Below are 22,463 nucleotides of genomic sequence, written 5' to 3'. Positions count from 1 at the left end.
GTGAGTCCAGTAACAGACTGTACATCAAGAGTGCCCAAAGCAGGGTTAGCCAATGGATGCAGCACAGGGAAATCACTCAACCTGTGGTCAGCATGGCTGCTGGAAGCATTTCCCCGGCAGAAACCACCCTATTTCATCTGATGGCAGGGGCGGATCCAGAAGAAAATGATAGGGGGGGCACCATGGAAGGGGCAAGTACATTTGCGTGCGGCTTCGGTGCATGTGAGCTGGCGCTTCTTATACAATGTCCACTGTACTGGTAGTGCCCCTTATATAGACCCCATAGTAGTGGTGCCCCTTATGCAATGCCCGTATTGCCCCCAGTAGTAATGCCCCCAGTCATTATGCCCCCAGTGGTAATTCCCCTGCAGTCATGACCCCAGTAGTTTACCCCCCCCTTTAGTTTAGCCCCCAAGTAGTAATGCCCCTGTAGTTAAGCCGCCAGTAGTAATGCCCCTGTAGTTACACCGCCAGTAGTTAGCACCTTTGTAGTTGGCCCCCAGTAATAGTCCCCCAGTAGTTTGCCCCCAGTAGATGCCCCCCCAGTAATAATGTCCCCCAGCAGTTTGCCCCCAGTAGATGCCCCCTAGTAATAATGTCCTCCAGTAGTAATGCCCCTTAGGAGTTTGCCCCCAATAGACGACCCGCCAGTAGTAATGCCCCCAGTAGATGCCCCCCAGTGATAATGCCCCCAGTAGATGCCCCCCAGGAAAAATGTCCCCCAGTAGCTGCCCCCAATAGATGACCCCCCAGTAGTAATGCCCCCAGTAGATGCCCCCCAGTAATAATGCCCCAGTAGCTGCCCCCAATAGATGACCCCCCCAGTAGTAATGCCCCCAGTTGATGCCCCCCCAGTAATAATGCCCCAGTAGCTGCCCCCAATAGATGACCCCCCAGTAATAATGCCCCCCTACGAGTTTGCCCCAATAGATGACCCCCCTGTAGTAATGCCCCCAGTAGATGGCCCCCAGTAAATATGGCCCCCAGTAGCTACCCCCAATAGATGACCCCTCAGTAGTGATGCCCCAGTTATAATGCCCCCAGTAGTTTGACCCCCCAGTAGTAATGCCCCTTGTTGATGCCCCCCAGTAGTAATGTCCCCCATAGTTAGCCCCCAGTAGATGCATTAAGGAAGAAAAATACATACTTACCGAGCCCCATTTCCCGCGCCGCTGCAGTCCTCCTCCTTCTGGCGTCCGCTCCTCAGTCACTCATCAGCACTATGAGAGAGACGTCATGACTGATGTCTCTCCCATAGCGCACAGTGACAGCGCCGGAAGCCGGAGCTCAGTACTGAGCTCCTGCCTCCGGCTGCCGCTGTGCAGGGAGACGGGCGCCCGCTGGTAACACAATCTCAGCGGGCGCCCGTCATCTCCCTATGCGGCGGCGGCACCGGGGGGGGGGGTGTCACAAATGACAGGGGGGGCACGGGCCCGAGTGCCCCCCCCCTAAATCCGCCACTGTCTGATGGTACAAATTGAAGGGCGAGAAGTCTGGGTCTTAGTTGATACTGGCAGTGAATTGACTATAATCTCTGCTAACTAGTTTCCTCTCAGGGCTGATAGGAGTTACCCCCTGTAAAGGTGCTATGCATACATATAGAAGAATGCCCACACGTGCACCTGGCAGTGGTGATAACAGGGCGACCAAGGTAACCTCCAGACCTCCTTATCTGCTGATTTTAGACTTTCTGCTACTGCAGGATGGGGTTAGCTGACATAGCATTGGTGGGCAGACAGAGGCTGAGGGATCCCAGGTACCAAGATCTACAGGATGCCAAAATTTTGTGACTGTGAAATCCTCCATTTCCAGTGGGCAGCAGGGGGACAATGAGACCGAGGCACATTGTTCTCCCATTGGTAAAAGAGTGTCTTTACAGGACTTTGGGTGGGTCCAACAGAATGATGGACATTTGATAAATGCTTTTGAAAGTGTTGTAGAAGTGAATGGTAAGGTAATTACTGTTTTACCACCAGAAGGGGTACCACACTTTGTATTGAAAAATTATATTATATTACTATTACTATTATTATTATTATTATTATTATTATTTACTGTATTGCTTATTTGCAGTATAAAAAGGTAGACCAGTTTTTTGTTCGCCAGAAACACGAACAGATGGTAATGAAAGCGGCACACACACATCTGTGCGGTGGCCATTTAGGGGAGAAAAACCACTCTAACATACACAGTTAAAGTTCTTTTGGCCAGGCATTCATGTAGCAGTAATGAAATATTGTCAGGAATGCCCAGTGTGTCAGAATACAGCACCCTGACCAGAATTTAGGGTGCCTTTGATTCCCCTGTATATAATTTCCATGCCTTTTGAGTGAATTGATATGGATTTGATAGGGTCGGTAGAGAAATCTGCTTGTGGACAACAGTATATATTAGTAGTGGTTGACTATGCTACCAGATACCCAGAAGCCATACCACTACATAATATGAGATCTAGCAGTATTGCCCAGGAAGTACTAATGCTATGGACCTGTTTGGGAATGCCAAAAGTCCTGACAAACCAGGGTACCAGCAAGACAGCGGCACTGACAGCATGTTAAAAGAAGACAGGAGACTTGTCTGCAAAGTCAACGTTTCAATGTTTCAAATCAGAACATTTTCATCAGGACAAACAAGACAGAGAAAACATCTTATCTATATACCCTTAGCCATCTGTCCATGGTGCCGACTGCTCGCTACGTCCCGCTCGGCCACTAGTGACGTCATATCTGGGCACTGGCATTGGCATCATGGCAACAGACTGGAGCACACAGGCACTAAAACGAACAGTGCAAAAACATATAAAATACATACCACATTAGTTTGCTAATACAGTACCTGGTTTATACTGCAACATACAGTATCTAAATATACAAACAAAACAAGGTGAATATAAATCAATAGGCGCTGTAGTGTTTAAAATGTACACAAGGTTTTAATTAGACAGACAAATAAAAGTGGATGTTATACATCCAGTGGGTTCTTCTGGAAAGTGTCATGTTTATCCTTAATAACTACTACATCTAGTTCAACGGGGACTCATTTTTTTACAAAAGATCAGCACCGCCATGGGTACCAGGTTTGCCCCCAGCTACACCAACCTGTTCTTGGCTATGTGGGAGGAGGAAACCATCTGGCGGGGACAGGATTGGGGGGGGGGGGGTGAACCTTGTATCCTGGTATAGCTGTATTGATGATGTACTTTTCTTTTGGAAAGGGTCAGAGGAAGAACGCACAACCTTCTGTACAGTTTTAAATTCCAACACCAAGAACCTCAAATTTACATTTCAAATAACCAAAGAAAGCATCAATATTCTCATCCTCACCATCTACATCAAGGATGGAACATTACACAGTAAAATTTACCAGAAACCAACTGACAGTAACAGCTACATAAATAAGGACAGTGAACACCTGAAAAGATGCCTTGATGGTGTGCCTAAAAGTCAACTATTACGCGTCAGGAGAAATTGTACAGGGGAAGATATCTGCATAGAACAGATGACCAAGATGGGAACCAACTTTTTGGCCAGAGGTTATGAAAATCAATTCATTGAAGAAACCAAACAGGAATTCTTGAATACCAACAGAGAATGCCTACTTAAGAAGGACAATTCTAGAAAAAGTAAAAAACAGATAAACTTTGCGTTCATAACTAACACCATCAAAAATTAGAAGACATATTCAGACATCACTGGCATGTCCTACAGCAGGGGTGGGGAACCTCCGGCCCGCGGGCCGTATACGGCCCGCGAAGCCGTTTGGTCCGGCCCACCAGCTTGTGTCAGTGAGACACGCTGCCGCTCAGTCCGGCGGCAGCGTGTCTCAGCTGTTAGAACAGGGAGGAGAGCGTGGCTGTCGGGTGGGAGCGGCGGCGTGTAGTACTTCAAACCAGCCGCCGGTCCGTGAGCCAATCAGAGCTCGTGGACCGGCAGCCAATCAGGAGCTGCGGCTGCCGGTCCGCGAGCTCTGATTGGTTCTCGAACCGGCGGCTAGTTTCAAGTCCTACATGCTGCCGCCCAACATATCCGCGCTCTCCTCCGTGTCCCGCCGAAAGGAGCACGGTAAGAAGCACGGAGGGGAGAGGGGAGGGGGGAGGGCATCTGTATACCTGGCACTGTGGGGGCATCTGTATACCTGGCACTGTGGGGGGCATTTGTATACCTGGCACTGTGGGGGCATCTGTATAACTGGCACTGTGGGGGGCATTTGTATACCTGGCACTGTGGGGGGCATTTGTATACCTGGCACTGTGGTATAACTGGCACTGTGAGGGGCATTTGTATACCTGGCACTGTGAGGGGCATTTGTATACCTGGCACTGTGGGGGCATCTGTATACCTGGCACTGTGAGGGGCATTTGTATACCTGGCACTGTGGGGGGCATTTGTATACCTGGCACTGTGGGGGGCATTTGTATACCTGGCACTGTGGGGGCATCTGTATAACTGGCACTGTGAGGGGCATTTGTGTACCTGGCACTGTGGGGGCATCTGTATACCTGGCACTGTGGGGGCATTTGTATACCTGGCACTGTGGGGGCATTTGTATACCTGGCACTGTGGGTACATCTGTATACCTGGCACTGTGGGGGCATTTGTATACCTGGCACTGTGGGGACATCTGTATACCTGGCACTGTGAGGGGCATTTGTATACCTGGCACTGTGGGGGCATCTGTATACCTGGCACTGTGGGGGCATTTGTATACCTGGCACTGTGGGGGCATCTGTATACCTGGCACTGTGAGGGGCATTTGTGTACCTGGCACTGTGGGGGCATCTGTAAACCTGGCACTGTGGGGGCATTTGTATACATGTTTTTGGCGCGTGCGCGCCTCTGGAGCGCACACACAGTACCTCTAAGGGGCAGACCTACTGGGGGGCAGGGTAATTTTTTGTACGCTGAGAATTTTTGTATGGCCCCCGAAGGATTTTATAAATATCCAAATGGCCCTCGGTAGAAAAAAGGTTCCCCACCCCTGTCCTACAGAAAGATCCGATTCTATGTACCTTATTACCAGCTAAACCTGAATTCATCTACAGAAAATCAGATAATCTTCACAAGAAACTTGTCAGGAGTACTTTCGAAACCGCTAAAGGAGAGAATCCGTACAAAAGGGTTTCATAGGTGTGGGACCTGCATTATGTGCAGGAATGTTAAAAGTGAAGCAACCAAATATACCAACTTTTGTGTCAAAGGCAAAGAATATGAAATTAACAATTTTATCACCTGCCACACCCCCAATATTATTTATTTGATTGAATGTACATGTGGCCTCATATACGTTGGTCGAACATCGAGAGCATTAAAAACAAGAACTGCAGAGCATTTGAGGAACATCAAAAAAGGAGTAGAGACTCACTCTTTATCAAAACATTTAAAAAAAACAACACTCCTGCTCCCCAGCCCATATAAAGAAATTCTTGGGGATTCAATCCATAAAGAACACATGGAGGAATAGGGATAGCAAATCAAGGCTGGCACGAAAGGAGATGGAGTGGATCTTTAAACTTAAGACTAGTGATGAGCGGTTTCGGTTCCTCGGAATCCGAACCCCCCCCGAACTTAACCCATTTTACACGGGTCCGAGGCAGACTCGGATTCTCCCGTATGGCTCGGTTAACCCGAGCGCGCCCGAACGTCATCATCCCGCTGTCGGATTCTCGCGAGATTCGGATTCTATATAAGGAGCCGCGCGTCGCTGCCATTTTTCACTCGTGCATTGGAAATGATAGTGAGAGGACGTGGCTGGCGTCCTCTCACTTTGTTTCAGGGGGCTGCAAATATCTTTATTCTGGGGACCAGCAGTATTATAGGAGGAGTACAGTGCAGAGTTTTGCTGACCAGTGACCACCAGTATTATACGTTCTCTGCCTGAAAAACGCTCCATATCTGTGCTCAGTGTGCTGCATATATCTGTGCTCACACTGCTTTATTGTGGGGACTGGGGACCAGCAGTATTATATAGGAGGAGTACAGTGCAGAGTTTTGCTGACCAGTGACCACCAGTATTATACGTTCTCTGCCTGAAAAACGCTCCATATCTGTGCTGCATTGTAGTATATAGTAGGAGTACAGTGCATAATTTTGCTGACCACCAGTATATAATATATAGGAGTACGGTACAGAAGGCCACTGCTCTACCTACCTCTGTGTCGTCAAGTATACTATCCATCCATACCTGTGGTGCATTTCAGTTTTGCACAGTTTGCTAACCACCAGTATATAATATATAGCAGTACGGTACAGTAGGCCACTGCTCTACCTACCTCTGTGTCGTCAAGTATACTATCCATCCATACCTGTGGTGCATTTCAGTTTTGCACAGTTTGCTGACCACCAGTATATAATATATAGCAGTACGGTACAGTAGGCCACTGCTCTACCTACCTCTGTGTCGTCAAGTATACTATCCATTCATACCTGTGGTGCATTTCAGTTTTGCACAGTTTGCTGACCACCAGTATATAATATATAGCAGTACGGTACAGTAGGCCACTGCTCTACCTACCTCTGTGTCGTCAAGTATACTATCCATCCATACTTGTGGTGCATTTCAGTTTTGCACAGTTTGCTGACCACCAGTATATAATATATAGCAGTACGGTACAGTAGGCCACTGCTCTACCTACCTCTGTGTCGTCAAGTATACTATCCATCCATACCTGTGGTGCATTTCAGTTTTGCACAGTTTGCTGACCACCAGTATATAATATATAGTAGTACGGTACAGTAGGCCACTGCTCTACCTACCTCTGTGTCGTCAAGTATACTATCCATCCATACTTGTGGTGCATTTCAGTTTTGCACAGTTTGCTGACCACCAGTATATAATATATAGCAGTACGGTACAGTAGGCCACTGCTCTACCTACCTCTGTGTCGTCAAGTATACTATCCATCCATACCTGTGGTGCATTTCAGTTGTGCGCTGTATATATAGTAGTAGGCCATTGCTATTGATACTGGCATATAATTCCACACATTAAAAAATGGAGAACAAAAATGTGGAGGGTAAAATAGGGAAAGATCAAGATCCACTTCCACCTCGTGCTGAAGCTGCTGCCACTAGTCATGGCCAAGACGATGAAATGCCATCAACGTCGTCTGCCAAGGCCGATGCCCAATGTCATAGTAGAGAGCATGTAAAATCCCAAAAACTAAAGTTCAGTAAAATGACCCAAAAATCAAAATTTAAAAGCGTCTGAGGAGAAGCGTAAACTTGCCAATATGCCATTTACGACACGGAGTGGCAAGGAACGGCTGAGGCACTGGCCTATGTTCATGGCTAGTGGTTCAGCTTCACATGAGGATGGAAGCACTCATCCTCTCGCTAGAAAAATTAAAACTGTGCGTTCTTCTAAATCCCAAATCCCAAAGGAGAGTCCAATTGTGTCGGCTGCGATGCCTGACCTTCTCAACACTGAACGGGAAGAGGTGGCGCCTTCCACCATTTGCACGCCCCCTGCAAGTGTTGGAAGGAGCACCCGCAGTCCAGTTCCTGATAGTCAAATTGAAGATATCACTGTTGAAGTACACCAGGATGAGGATATGGGTGTTGCTGGCGCTGAGGAGGAAATTGACAAGGAGGATTCTGATGGTGAGGTGGTTTGTTTAAGTCAGGAACCCGAGGAGACACCTGTTGTCCATGGGACGAATATGGCCATTGACATGCCTGGTCAAATTACAAAAAAAAATCACCTCTTCGGTGTGGAATTATTTTAACACAAATGCGGACAACAGGTGTCAAGCCGTGTGTTGCCTTTGTCAAGCTGTAATAAGTAGGGGTAAGGACGTTAACCACCTCGGAACATCCTCCCTTATACGTCATCTGCAGCGCATTCATCATAAGTCAGTGACAAGTTCAAAAACTTTGGATGACAGCGGAAGCAGTCCACTGACCACTAAATCCCTTCCTCTTGTAACCAAGGTCCTGCAAACCACACCACCAACTCCCTCAGTGTCAATTTCCTCCTTACACAGGAAAGCCAATAGTCTTGCAGGCCATGTCACTGGAAAGTCTGACGAGTCCTCTCCTGCCTGGGATTCCTCCGATGCATCCTTGAGTGTAACGCCTACTGCTGCTGGCGCTGCTGTTGTTGCTGCTGGGAGTCGATCGTCATCCCAGAGGGGAAGTCGGAAGACCACTTGTACTACTTCCAGTAAGCAATTGACTGTCCAACAGTCCTTTGCGAGGAAGATGAAATATCACAGCAGTCATCCTGCTGCAAAGCGGATAACTGAGGCCTTGGCAGCCTGGGTGGTGAGAAACGTGTTTCCGTTATCCACCGTTAATTCACAGTCAACTACAGACTTGATTGAGGTACTGTGTCCCCGGTACCAAATACCATCTAGGTTCCATTTCTCTAGGCAGGCGATACCGAAAATGTACACAGACCTCAGAAAAAGAGTCACCAGTGTCCTAAAAAATGCAGTTGTACCCAATGTCCACTTAACCACGGACATGTGGACAAGTGGAGCAGGGCAGACTCAGGACTATATGACTGTGACAGCCCACTGGGTAGATGTATTGCCTCCCGCAGCAAGAACAGCAGCGGCGGCACCAGTAGCAGCATCTCGCAAACGCCAACTCGTTCCTAGGCAGGCTACGCTTTGTATCACCGCTTTCCAGAAGAGGCACACAGCTGACAACCTCTTACGGAAACTGAGGAACATCATCGCAGAATGGCTTACCCCAAATGGACTCTCCTGGGGATTTGTGACATCGGACAACGCCAGCAATATTGTACTTGCATTACATCTGGGCAAATTCCAGCATGTCCCATGTTTTGCCCATACATTGAATTTGGTGGTGCAGAATTATTTAAAAAACGACAGGGGCGTGCAAGAGATGCTGTCGGTGGCCCGAAGAATTGCGGGCCACTTTCGGCATTCAGCCACCGCGTGCCGAAGACTGGAGCACCAGCAAACAGTCCTGAACCTGCCCTGTCATCATCTGAAGCAAGAGGTGGTAACGAGGTGGAATTCAACCCTCTATATGCTTCAGAGGATGGAGGAGCAGCAAAAGGCCATTCAAGCCTATACATCTGCCTACGATATAGGCAAAGGAGGGGGAATGCACCTGACTCAAGCGCAGTGGAGAATGATTTCAACGTTGTGCAAGGTTCTGCAACCCTTTGAACTTGCCACACGTGAAGTCGGTTCAGACACTGCCAGCCTGAGTCAGGTCATTCCCCTCATCAGGCTTTTGCAGAAGAAGCTGGAGACATTGAAGGAGGAGCTAAAACAGAGCGATTCCGCTAGGCATGTGGGACTTGTGGATGGAGCCCTTAATTCGCTTAACCAGGATTCACGGGTGGTCAATCTGTTGAAATCAGAGCACTACATTTTGGCCACCGTGCTCGATCCTAGATTTAAAACCTACGTTGTATCTCTCTTTCCGGCAGACACAAGTCTGCAGAGGTTCAAAGACCTGCTGGTGAGAAAATTGTCAAGTCAAGCGGAACGTGACCCATCAACAGCTCCTCCTTCACATTCTCCCGCAACTGGGGGTGCGAGGAAAAGGCTAATAATTCCGAGCCCACCCGCTGGCGGTGATGCAGGGCAGTCTGGAGCGAGTGCTGACATCTGGTCCGGACTGAAGGACCTGCCAACGATTACTGACATGTCGTCTACTGTCACTGCATAGGATTCTCTCACCATTGAAAGAATGGTGGAGGATTATATGAGTGACCGCATCCAAGTAGGCACGTCAGACAGTCCGTACGTATACTGGCATGAAAAAGAGGCAATTTGGAGGCCCTTGCAGAAACTGGCTTTATTTTACCTAAGTTGCCCCCCCTCCAGTGTGTACTCCGAAAGAGTGTTTAGTGCAGCCGCTCACCTTGTCAGCAATCGGCGTACGGGGTTACTTCCAGAAAATGTGGAGAAGATGATGTTCATCAAAATGAATTACTGTATAATCAATTCCTCCGTGGAGACATTCACCAGCAATTGCCTCCAGAAAGTACACAGGGACCTGAGATGGTGGATTCCAGTGGGGACGAATTAATAATCTGTGAGGAGGGGGATGTACACAGTGAAAGGGGTGAGGAATCGGACGATGAGGAGGAGGTGGACATCTTGCCTCTGTAGAGCCAGTTTGTGCAAGGAGAGATTGATTGCTTCTTTTTTGGTGGGGGCCCAAACCAACCAGTCATTTCAGTCACAGTTGTGTGGCAGACCCTGTCGCTGAAATGATGGGTTTGTTAAAGTGTGCATGTCCTGTTTATACAACCTAAGGGTGGGTGGGAGGGCCCAAGGACAATTCCATCTTGCACGTGGGAGGGCCCAAGGACAATTCCATCTTGCACCTCTTTTTTCTTTCATTTTTCTTTGCATCATGTGGTGTTTGTGGACTATTTATTTAATCTGCCATCCTGTCTGACACTGCAGTGCCACTCCTAGATGGGCCAGGTGTTTGTGTCGGCCACTTGTGTCGCTTAGCTTAGCCATCCAGCGACCACAGTGCACCTCTTTTTGTCTTTGCATCATGTGCTGTTTGGGGACTATTTTTTAAATCGACCATCCTGTCTGACACTGCAGAGCCACTCCTAGATGGGCCAGGTGTTTGTGTCGGCCACTTGGGTCGCTTAGCTTAGTCATTCAACGACCTCGGTGCAAATTTTAGGACTAAAAATAATATTGTGAGGTGTGAGGTGTTCAGAATAGACTGGAAATTAGTGGAAATTATGGTTATTGAGGTTAATAATACTATGGCATCAAAATGACCCCCAAATTCTATGATTTAAGTTGTTTTTGAGGGTTTTTTGTAAAAAACACCCGAATCCAAAACACACCGGAATCCAACAAAAAATTTTCAGGGAGGTTTTGCCAAAACGCGTCCGAATCCAAAACACGGCCGCGGAACCGAATCCAAAACCAAAACACAAAACCCGAAAAATGTCCGGTGCACATCACTACTTAAGACTCTCGTCCCCAGCGGCCTCAGTAAGGTTCTTATAGTGTCACACAATACATATAAACATCTGATTAACTGAATTTATGTTTTACAAAGCTATATCATGTAATACTTGTATATTCCATATGTTTTGAGTTTCTCCTTTTTCCTCTTTTTCATGTTTCCATCTGAGTGGACCGTGGGGAATAATAAAAAAAAGTTTGGAAATATTGGAGAGATCAACTATGAAGTATCCATTAAAACTACTTTATTTAACAAGAAGATAACCAAAGCACAGGAAAACTGTATAATTCTCATTTCCGCTAACCAGAACATATATTCACTCTTTCCCATATTCATCACTTCCGCCAACCACACACACAGCGGGCCACGCTGACTGGAAGTGAAGGAATCAATGCACTTTCGCCAACCAGGGAGAGACTTCCACCAACCAGGAGGACCAGGATGCAACATGCAGGAACTGATGTACTTCCGCCAAATGAGGATGAACTTCCGCCAACCAGTAGAAACAGGAAGTCGCAATTACCAGAAGTCCCACGGCTGCGCACTTCCGGTAAATGAGGGTGCAGCCTTTTGAAAGTTTAGAATGTTTTCCATTACCCTAGCAGTAAACTAGCCTTGACGAAGGACCCGAGGAGGTCCGAAACGTGTTGGCGCTTGACTGCTGTGGACCACCAGTGATTACCCGGGGATAAGACTTGGAGCCTAGCTAGCGGTGTGTATTCCGGACAACACACTGCTTTAACACCGACGGCTCCATACTCTGCACTCGGGTAAGACTACTTCTGGTTCCCTTTTGACAATCACTACACCACTTTGTGGTGTTACAAAGGAGTATTTTTTTTTTACAAGCTAACTATATGCTACCTGTCAGGTTCTGTTTAGTTTGTGTCCCCGGAGGGGGCGCTAGTGGGTCAGTGGAGGTAGGATGGAAGAAGTGAGGAGGCCGGATTGGATTCCTGCGCATGTGCGCAATGTTGTTTATTAAACAATAGGCTTTAAACAATATGGCAGCAGGAATACTTGATAACAACAGAAACAAATGCAATTGTGAATATGCAGCGTGGAAGCTGAGAGTCTATGGCAAAGTCTGTATGGTAAGTTCAATCGATCAGGGGATCGATGTGTCAGTATAGGAACCGATAGTTGTTGGACCGTGGAGCCAGCAGAGATGTTGGTGGGAATAGCAAACCTGGTAGCAATTGCAGGAGACAAGTGTTAAAGTTCTCAGTGCAGTTTGAATAACACTGGCAGCTTGCAGGCTGATGAACAGGTGTAGATGACGAGATGCACCTGGAGGAGAGTCTCTACTGCAGAGGGCTGGAGCACACTGTAGCTGGTAAAAGTGTGAAGCTAGAACTCAAGTGCAAGGGTTGCTGGTGCCTGTGGTTCCACGGTAGTACAGGAACAAACTGGAAGGCAAAGCAGGTAAACGGAGAAACTGGAGAACGGAGCCAGAGACACAGGTCATAGGAGTTACACGAAGTCCAGGACCAGGACTGACTCACCCTGTTGTTCCTGATATACCCCCCGGTCTGTAGGCATTGGTGGGAAGTGAATGAGGAGGTGCGGCCAAGCTCCGGATTGGCCGATGTGGCAGTCTGATGTAAGCTGTCATGGCGGCGCCCATGCCGCGGCCCGGCGGGAAGTGCATGCACGCCCGCTGACACCAGGAGTGCTCCTAGGCCCAAGATGACGTCCGGCGACAAGGCGACCAGTGACAGCGAGACGTAGAGACCCCGGACGGGGACCGCACCGACGGACAGATGCAGCTGTGGTAAGTCGATTCCTGACAGTACCCCCCTCCCCCTTTACGGGTGGGCACCGAACACCCACGTGGCTTGGAAGGATGAGTTCTGTGGAAAACATGGGCCAACCTTGGAGCATGAACATCTGTAGCATTTACCCAACTCCTCTCCTCAGGACCATAACCGGACCAGTCAATGAGATATTGCAGACGACCGTACCGGCAACAGGAATCCAGAATCTTCTCTATTTCGAACTCAATGCCCCGTTGGGTTCGTACTTTGGGGCCAACTGGGAGAGCTCTTTGGAACCGATTCAGGATCAAGGGTCTAAGGAGAGAGATGAAAGGCATTAGGTATTCATAAGTAAGGAGGCAATCTGAGCTTGTACGCTACAGGACTGATGACTTTGTCAATGGAAAAAGGACCAATGAAGCGTGGTGCAAACTTCATCGATGGCACTCTGAGACGAAGGTTCCGGGTGGAAAGCCAAACCCTATCATTGGGTTTTAGGCTGGGAACTGCACGCCTTTTGCGGTCGGCAAAGAACTTGTATCGACTTGAGGCCTTTTTAAGGGAAACATGAATTTTTCTCCAAGTAGCTGAAAACTGACTTAGAACAGAAGTGGCTGCAGGAACATTGATGTTTGGTAGATCTTGGAAATCTGGGACACGAGGATGTTGCCCATATACAGCGAAGAACGGGTGGTCTCCGTGGCAGTATGATAGCGAAAGTTATGAGCAAATTCAGCCCACGGGAGCAGGTCTACCCAGTTATCTTGAGAAGAGGAAACGTAGAGTCTCAAGAAGGTCTCCAGTTCTTGATTCACCCTTTCCGTCTTTCCATTTGTCTGAGGGTGGTAGGCTGACGAAAATTTAAGCTTAACTTGTAGGGCAGAACAGAGGGCTCTCCAAAACCTTGCTACAAACTGAACTCCACGGTCAGATATGATTTCAGTAGGCAGTCCATGTAAGCGGAAAATCTCCCGTAGGAAGACTTGAGCAAGTTTTGGGGCGGAAGGGAGACCTTGGAGTGGAACAAAATGTGCCATTTTGGTAAACCTGTCGACAACTACCCAGATGGTATTGAATCCTTGAGAGGAGGGTAGATCGGAGATGAAGTCCATGGACAGGTGAGACCAGGGACGGCTGGGTACGGATAATGGTTGTAACTGACCTGCTGGAGACTGTCTGGGAGTCTTATGCTGGGCACACTTGGGGCAGGATGCCACGAAGTCCTTGATGTCGACCTTCATTTTCGGCCACCAGTAAGTTTCAGACAGGAACTTGAAAGTCTTTAGGACACCAGGATGCCCTGTGAACTTGGACTGATGAGCCCAAGACAGCAATTTAGAACGAAGCTCAGGGGAAACAAAAATCTTGCCAGGAGGCGGAACAGGAGTAACTTGAGACGAGGCAAACACAACTGGATTCAAAATAGAATGCGGAACTGGATCGGAAATCTCCTCTTCGGAATCCCTAGAACGAGACAGAGCATCAGCTTTGGTATTCTGAGAACCTGGACGGAAATGAAGCTTAAAGTTGAAACGAGAGAAGAACATTGCCCACCGGGCCTGGTGAGGATTAAGACACTGGGCTACCTTTAGGTAGAGGAGGTTCTTGTGATCCGTGTAGATGTTAAATGGAAACTTTGCTCCTTCCAGGAGATACCTCCACTCCTCAAGAGCCAGCTTGATCGCCAGTAATTCTTGGTCACCGATGGAGTAATTAGCTTCCGCGGGAAGGAATTTGCGAGAGAAGAACCCACAAGGGTGAATCTTCCCATCAACCCCCACTTGGGAGAGAACAGCTCCGACTCCCACTGTAGATGCATCTACCTCCAACTCGAATGGCTTGTTAACATCTGGTTGTGACAGAACTGGGGCGGTCATAAAAGCCTGCTTGATTTTCTGAAACGCTGCCAAGGCATCTTCTGACCAGTTGGAATGATCTGCCCCTTTTCGAGTTAAGCTGGTAATAGGAGCAATGAGAGTTGAGAATCCTCTGATGAACTTCCTATAATAGTTAGCGAACCCCAGGAATCGCTGAATGGACTTGAGAGTACTCGGAATAGACCAATTGGCAATAGCTTCCAATTTTGTCGGGTCCATCTGGAGATCCGATCCAGAAATTACATACCCTAGGAAGGGTATGGAAGGAACTTCGAAGGTACATTTAGACAACTTGCCGTAGAGACGGTTCTCACGAAGACGTCGGAGGACCTCACAAACTTGTAGGCGATGCGAGGAGAGATCTTTAGAGAAGATGAGGATATCATCCAGATAGACTACAAGATATTTATACAGAACATCACGGAAAATTTCGTTAACGAAGTGCTGGAACACTGCTGGGGCATTACTCAACCCGAATGGCATTACTAGGTACTCGTAATGACCATCCCGAGTATTAAAAGCCATTTTCCATTCATCACCACTTCGAATCCTGATGAGATTGTAGGCACCGCGGAGATCTAACTTAGTGAAAATGCGGGCTCCCTTGACTCTGTCAAATAATTCAGTGATGAGCGGTAGTGGATAGCTGTTTTTGATGGTAATATCATTGAGCCCCCGGTAATCGATGCACGGACGTAATCCTCCATCTTTTTTTTTAACAAAGAAAAAACCCGCTCCGGCGGGCGAAGATGAAGGGCGGATGAATCCTTTCTGTAGATTCTCCCTGATGTATTCACTCATTGCCTCGGTTTCAGGTACAGATAACGGATAAGTACGTCCTCTAGGTGGCTTCTTGCCAGGGATGAGATCGATGGGACAATCCCACTCCCTATGGGGCGGCAGGACATCGGCGGCCTTTTCGCTGAAGACGTCAGAGAAATCTTGGTAGGCCACAGGAAGACTTGACTGAACTTTAACTTCTGAAGACCTCACAGGACGAACTTGGGCTAGGCAGGACTGATGGCAGTGTGAACCCCAAGAAGTCAGTTGTAACGTGGACCAGTCAATCTGCGGATTATGTAGCTGGAGCCAGGGCATACCCAAAACGACCTCCTGGGTTGCCTGAGGGATGACTAGGAACTCAATTAATTCAGAATGCAGGAACCCGACTCCCAGCACCACTGGCTTGGTTTGATGAGAGATGTTACCCTTGGAAATTCGGCTACCATCCACTGCAGTGATGTAGGCTGGATATGTGAGTTCGCAGACAGGCAGACGGAACTTATCAACTGCAGCTTGAGTAATGAAGTTTCCAGCAGTTCCACAGTCCACTAATGCAGTTACAGACTGGAGTCCAGCCCTAGTCTCTAAAGTCACAGGAAGGATAAGGTCTTGGTTTGAAGGAGCTTGTCTAGAAGATCCCAACTTGACTCCTCCTTTACAAGTCAGGATATGGCGTTTCCCGAACGCGCTGTACAAGAATTAATTTGGTGACCTGTAGCCGCACAATAAAGACACAGTCTCTCTCGAAGTCTTCTTGACCGCTCCTCAGGGGTTAAGCGGGACCTATTAATTTGCATAGGCTCGTCAGAAGGTGGAGGCTGAAATTGTGTCGGAGGTACCATTCTTGGCTTGCGAGGCTCACTACGAGCACGCTCACTGTTGCGTTCGCGAATGCGAGAGTCCAACTTGATACACAAAGAAATTAACTCTGATAATTGCTCAGGAATGTCACGGGTGGCTAGTTCATCTTTAATCCGATCAGAGAGTCCATGCCAGAAGGCTGCTACCAGTGCTTGGTTATTCCATTGAATCTCTGCGGCTAACGTCTGGAACTGGATGACGTATTGACCCATGCTACGGGTACCTTGACGAAGTTGGATAAGATCTGCAGAAGCTGATGTTGCGCGACCTGGTTCATCAAAGATGCGTCTGAAGGTTGACACAAATTCGGTATAGTTATTCATAAGAGGGTCGGCACGTTCCCACAGAGGAGACACCCAACTCAAAGCTGATCCAGAGAGCAGTGATATGATGTAGTCAACCATGGATCTTGGCGTGGGGAAATTGTGTGATAATAACTCAAACTGGATTTCACATTGATTAAGAAACCCGCGACATAGCTTGGGGCTGCCATCATATTTGCTGGGCACGGGCAGGTGCAAGCGTGACACTGGAGTTGATGCAGCCGGTGAAGGAGAACCCGCTGCACTTGCAGGTGCAGGGATGACTGGAACTGAAGAAACAAGAGCACTGGGCAGAGATTGTTGTAGTGTATCGAGATGGGAGGACATTCCTTGCAGGAACTGGAACATCTGCTGCTGCGCAGCCTCTTGACCATCCAAGCGGGAGACCAGATTTTGTAAGGCCCCTGACCCCACATTCTGACCACCATCCGAGTCCATCGGTCCTGGACTTACTGTCAGGTTCTGTTTAGTTTGTGTCCCTGGAGGGGGCGCTAGTGGGTCAGTGGAGGTAGGATGGAAGAAGTGAGGAGGCCGGATTGGATTCCTGCGCATGTGCGCAATGTTGTTTATTAAACAATAGGCTTTAAACAATATGGCAGCAGGAATACTTGATAACAACAGAAACAAATGCAATTGTGAATATGCAGCGTGGAAGCTGAGAGTCTATGGCAAAGTCTGTATGGTAAGTTCAATCGATCAGGGGATCGATGTGTTGGTATAGGAACCGATAGTTGTTGGACCGTGGAGCCAGCAGAGATGTTGGTGGGAATAGCAAACCTGGTAGCAATTGCAGGAGACAAGTGTTAAAGTTCTCAGTGCAGTTTGAATAACACTGGCAACTTGCAGGCTGATGAACAGGTGTAGATGACGAGATGCACCTGGAGGAGAGTATCTACTGCAGAGGGCTGGAGCACACTGTAGCTGGTAAAGGTGTGAAGCTAGAACTCAAGTGCAAGGGTTGCTGGTGCCTGTGGTTCCACGGTAGTACAGGGACAAACTGGAAGGCAAAGCAGGTAAACGGAGGAACTGGAGAACGGAGCCAGAGGCACAGGTCATAGGAGTGACACGAAGTCCAGGACCAGGACTGACTCACCCTGTTGTTCCTGATATACCCCCCGGTCTGTAGGCATTGGTGGGAAGTGAATGAGGAGGTGCGGCTAAGCTCCGGATTGGCCGATGCAGCAGTCTGATGTAAGCTGTCATGGCGGCGCCCATGCCGCGGCCCGGCGGGAACACGGCGTGCATGCACGCCCGCTGACACCAGGAGTGCTCCTAGGCCCAAGATGACGTCCGGCGACAAGGCGACCAGTGACAGCGAGACGTAGAGACCCCGGACGGGGACCGCACCGACGGACAGATGCAGCTGTGGTAAGTCGATTCCTGACACTACCTTTTTATTGTGATCCATATAATTTTTAACCCACCGGATATATAACATCCACTTTTATTTGTCTAATTAAAACCTTGTGTATATTTTAAACACTCCAGCGCCTAGTGATTTATACTCACCTTGTTTTGTTTGCATATACCTCGCTGATCTTGGGGAGACCTGAGTATTTAACACAGGCTGCATAGGAGGGCTGTGCTGTTGAACCGTGTAACCAAATTCTTTGAGTATCTAAATATAACTTGGCAGTGTACAAAGATATAAGACAATATGACAAAATATAGACAGTCCAGACTAGGACATGCATCCAAGTGTCATAGGTACAGATCGCTAACATCTGTGCAATCACTGGCATATGCTGTAATAAGCATTATAACTAATTCACTGCACAAGATAGCTGTAATGGGATGGTTATGTTACCGGCTCTCGGGATCCCGATGGTCAGCATGCTGATGCTAAGATCCCAAATGCTAAAAATGCCGGCAGTCGGAATGCAGAGTAGGAATACCAAGCCCGCTGGCATCCTGCTGCCGGGATCTCTGTGTCGGCATGCTAATCCTGGCAGCCAGCATAACATACCCAATCTGCTATAATTCATGAAACACAGTGTCCAGATTGCTGAAAGAGCAACAACAACATTGTATCAGGTTACTAATCATCATAAGAACTACATTCTGATGTTATAAAAAAGACACAGATCAAACTCCAAATGTATTGTGTTATAATTATAAAATTATAGGAAGCATGCAAGACCTAGTTGTTCATTTAGAACTCGGGGAATAGAGTGTCAAGAGAACATATCCATTTTGACTCTACTTTTAACAATAATAGTCCACGATCACGCCCTTGTTTCAGGGGAGGAATGTGGTCTATAATGCGATAGAGCTGGGTGGCTAAGGAATGGTGTGCCTCCATAAAGTGGTGGGCCACAGGCTGGTCACTATAACCAGAGTGTAATGCTGCTCTGATTGAAGACCTATGTGCCGCCATACCATCTTTAAAGGCACACTCTGTTTTCCCTACATAGTGTAGCTCACATGGGCAACTAAGTAAGTGTAGCCCGAACTTCCCTTGAGCTTACTAGGGTGTCGCTGTTTCAGTGCCTCCACCCAAGATATTGTACCCTGGCTAGCTTGAGAAAGCCTTCCCCTGGGGGTTAGGGGTTGTTTTATTGCTTGTGCTTCATGAACCTGGGCCTAGCTGAAATTTCAAAGAACTCTGTGTGCTAGTGAATAGGGCCTCCCAAGTTGTACTATAGTAGGGTAGGTACTATACCAAGGGTTTTACCTGTTTTGTGTTGGTTATTCCTTTCTTTCAGATTATGACTAGTCTCTCCGAGAAATAGAATTTATTGTAGGTTACAATACTCAGAATATTTACTTAGAAGGACAGGAATATTCAGAGTTCCAAGTCATGGATCAACACACGTACACACACACACGTATTTACAATGCTAACATTCGTGCCCCTGCAATCCTATATTACAATATTGCCGCATACAATCCAAAAAAACCTATGGTACCTTCACCATAGTCAGTTAGACTATAGACACAGGGTTTTTTATTTATATGACTGGGCAGAAAAAAAATGGTTACCTCGAGAAGTATAGTCCCTAGACTGTCTGTGATATCTGTTTCTTGAGGTGAGAGTAGGGAGTAGCTAATTAACTCAGTCCGAGATCAGAGGAAACAATTAACACTTGACCACACCAATGGCATTAACCTTGGGAATATAATAATTTCCTCTGAGCTCTTTCCACTTAGGCTGTGTCGGTGTACCTTATGGGGTTCCAATAAAACTGTAGCTAATAGATCCGGATAATCCGAAGTAGGGATTAGCGCCCTGAGTAACAATACATCTGGTCGGCGCCACCAACTAAGTACATAGTTTAATTATCCATATCAATGTATGTTTCGGTATGCAAGTTCATATAGCTTCACTTATCTAGCCTTATATTATCCGTATTTTAGGGGAAGTTCCCTACTCCTGCTTTGGTGACTGGATACTGGGTAAGTGCAGGGCCGGATTAAGCCTTGGGGGGCCCAGGGAATTTAACACAGGGGGGCCCTTCCCTACTCCTTCGGACTTTCCCCTCGTCATTCAGCAAGCCCGCAATTGCAAACAAAATAAATTATATTGGGGGAGGGGGGTATGTAACAGCCAATTTAATCACCTTAAATGTATACTGCCTGTTATCTTACTGCACTACATTAAATAAATGAACAGGAAACATAATCCATGAAATAAATAAAAAGCAGAAAAGGATGTGAAAGCTGGTGGCCTCAGGCAAGCAGGGGAGGAGCACATAATTGTGAAGCAGCATTATATATATATATATATATATATATTTCGTTATACAGCAGAGGTGAGTGACCAGTCAGGGTCCCGGGCAGCCAGTGCTTGCTCCTTCCTCACACAAGTACAGACCAGTCACCAGACTGGCCCCCTCGCTGCTCACTGCAATCCTCACTCATGGCACATAGACTATAGAGTGCAGGGTGAGAAGATATAGAGCCGCCGCTATCCAGTGCTGCCTGCGTCCACCCCACCCGCAATAATCACTTTAACTTTGTTACCTCCCCTCCTCCCGTCTTCACTCAGTACCTCTTCAGTACCGCTGCAGCCGTTGCCTCTGTGGATCTCCTCCTCCCGGCTCCCACGCGACACACACACAATCCCCCTGATTTGGAGGCTGCACAATCCATGGGCAGTGACGATGCCTCAGGTACCGACAAAGGGGGGGACGGGCCGCACAGTCTCCTCTAGCACTGCGGGACCCATCGGGGGACGCCTGTAAAAATAACAAATAAACTCAGTTTGGAAGCCATATGTGTGCTTTGGCAGGGGGCCCCCCCTTGTAGGGGGGCCCGGGGTACTGAACCCCCGTGCCCCCCCCCTAATCCGGCTCTGGGTAAGTGGTGTCGGATTTAATGAAGTTTTAAGTCTTTGCAGTCTAATCTAAGTTCACTAGTCAATATGAACTCTATTTATAGCACAGTTCACTCCGTTATGGGGGCAGATTCTACGGTGCCCATATGTACACAGTATATACACAGCATATTGGCCCTCATTCCGAGTTGTTCGCTCGCTAGCTGCTTTTAGCAGCATTGCAAACGCTAAGCCGCCGCCCTCTGGGAGTGAATCTTAGGTTAGCAGAATTGTGAACGAAAGATTCTCAAAATTGCGAATAGAAATTTCTTAGCAGTTTCTGAGTAGCTCGACACTTACTCTGCCACTGCGATCAGTTCAGTCAGTTTCATTCCTGGTTTGACGTCACAAACACACCCAGCGTTCGCCCAGACACTCCCCCGTTTCTCCAGACACTCCCGCGTTTTTTCCAGAAACGGCAGCATTTTTTCACACACACCCATAAAACGGCCAGTTTCCGCCCAGAAACACCCACTTCCTGTCAATCACACTCCATTCACCAGAACGAAGAAAATTCCTCGTAATGCCGTGAGTAAAATACCTAACTGTTGAGTAAAATAACTAAGCGCATGCGCTCTGCGAACATTGCGCAGTAAGCGACTAATCGCAAAATAGAGAAAATCGGCAACGAGCGAATGAGGGCCATTGTACCTAAAGAAGACCACTATCATCCCATGTACATTAATTTTTAATGTAATTTTCTTACGGTAGTTGGGTAATAGATACTAAATGCAAAGTTATGTGAGTTATCATGCATGCCCATCATATTCTGTACAAACAGCATATTGCGTTTAAAGACGCACAGTCAGCTCATTATAGGACACTTTCTCCTGTCCTTAGCTATAGTGATCATAATATAGAAGAGTCACTGCCGCAGCAGATGATACACACATTATTATTTTTTTTTAAAAGAACGTTATTTCAGGGAATCGAACCCTTGTACATGGGCATGCTAAGCATTGACAGTACCTTTAGACCAGGGGTGTCAAACTCACAGCCTGCGGGCCGCATGCGGTCCCCTCTGCTTCTTTTTTCTTTTTGCGATTCGTGGGCAGTGGTCGGACAGGGGTCCTTTTGTGGCATGACCATATTTTCCGGCGATGGCGCTAGTATCTTAAATCAGGCGCCGGTTCATAAGCCAATCAGAGCTCGCGAACCGGCAGCAAATCAGGAGCTGCCGTTTCGCAAGCTCTGATTGGCTCTCGAACCGGCTCCTGACTTAAGATACCCGTGCCACCACCATAGCCCGGACTGAGGAGCAGGAGAGGTGCGCGCTGTGCTCTCCTGCCCTCACACACAGCCAGGCAGGATATCCCCGGCAGCAGGCAGAAGCGGCGGTGAGCACATGGGGGGCATATGTAGATCTGGCACAGTGTGGGCATATGTTTTCTGGCACAGTGTGGTCATATGTAGATCTGGCACAGTGTGGGCATATGTTTTCTGGCACAGTGTGGTCATATGTATATCTGGCACAGTGTGGGCATATGTTTTCTGGCACAGTGTGGATATATGTTTTCTGGCACAGTGTGGATATATGTATATCTGGAACTGTGTGGGCATATGTTATCTGGCACTGTGGGTCCATATGTTATCTGGCACTGTGGGAGCATATGTATATCTGGCAC

General features: G+C 47.8%; 1 long non-coding RNA gene across 1 annotated transcript in view; it reads right to left on the bottom strand.

Annotated features, from left to right (window-relative positions):
• Window positions 1–22,463, bottom strand: part of LOC134945026 (uncharacterized) — a 488,035-nt gene that overhangs the window by 278,379 nt on the left and 187,193 nt on the right. Inside the window, exon 7 of the long non-coding RNA XR_010182029.1 lies at window positions 2,661–2,774. This is a non-coding gene — a long non-coding RNA (uncharacterized LOC134945026). The remainder of the gene's footprint in view (window positions 1–2,660; window positions 2,775–22,463) is intronic.

Source organism: Pseudophryne corroboree, chromosome 7 (genome assembly GCF_028390025.1).
Source record: "Pseudophryne corroboree isolate aPseCor3 chromosome 7, aPseCor3.hap2, whole genome shotgun sequence".
NCBI classification, from domain to species: Eukaryota; Metazoa; Chordata; class Amphibia; order Anura; family Myobatrachidae; genus Pseudophryne; species Pseudophryne corroboree.
Note: the sequence above shows the minus strand (reverse complement) of the source record. Positions and strands in the feature narration are given on the sequence as shown.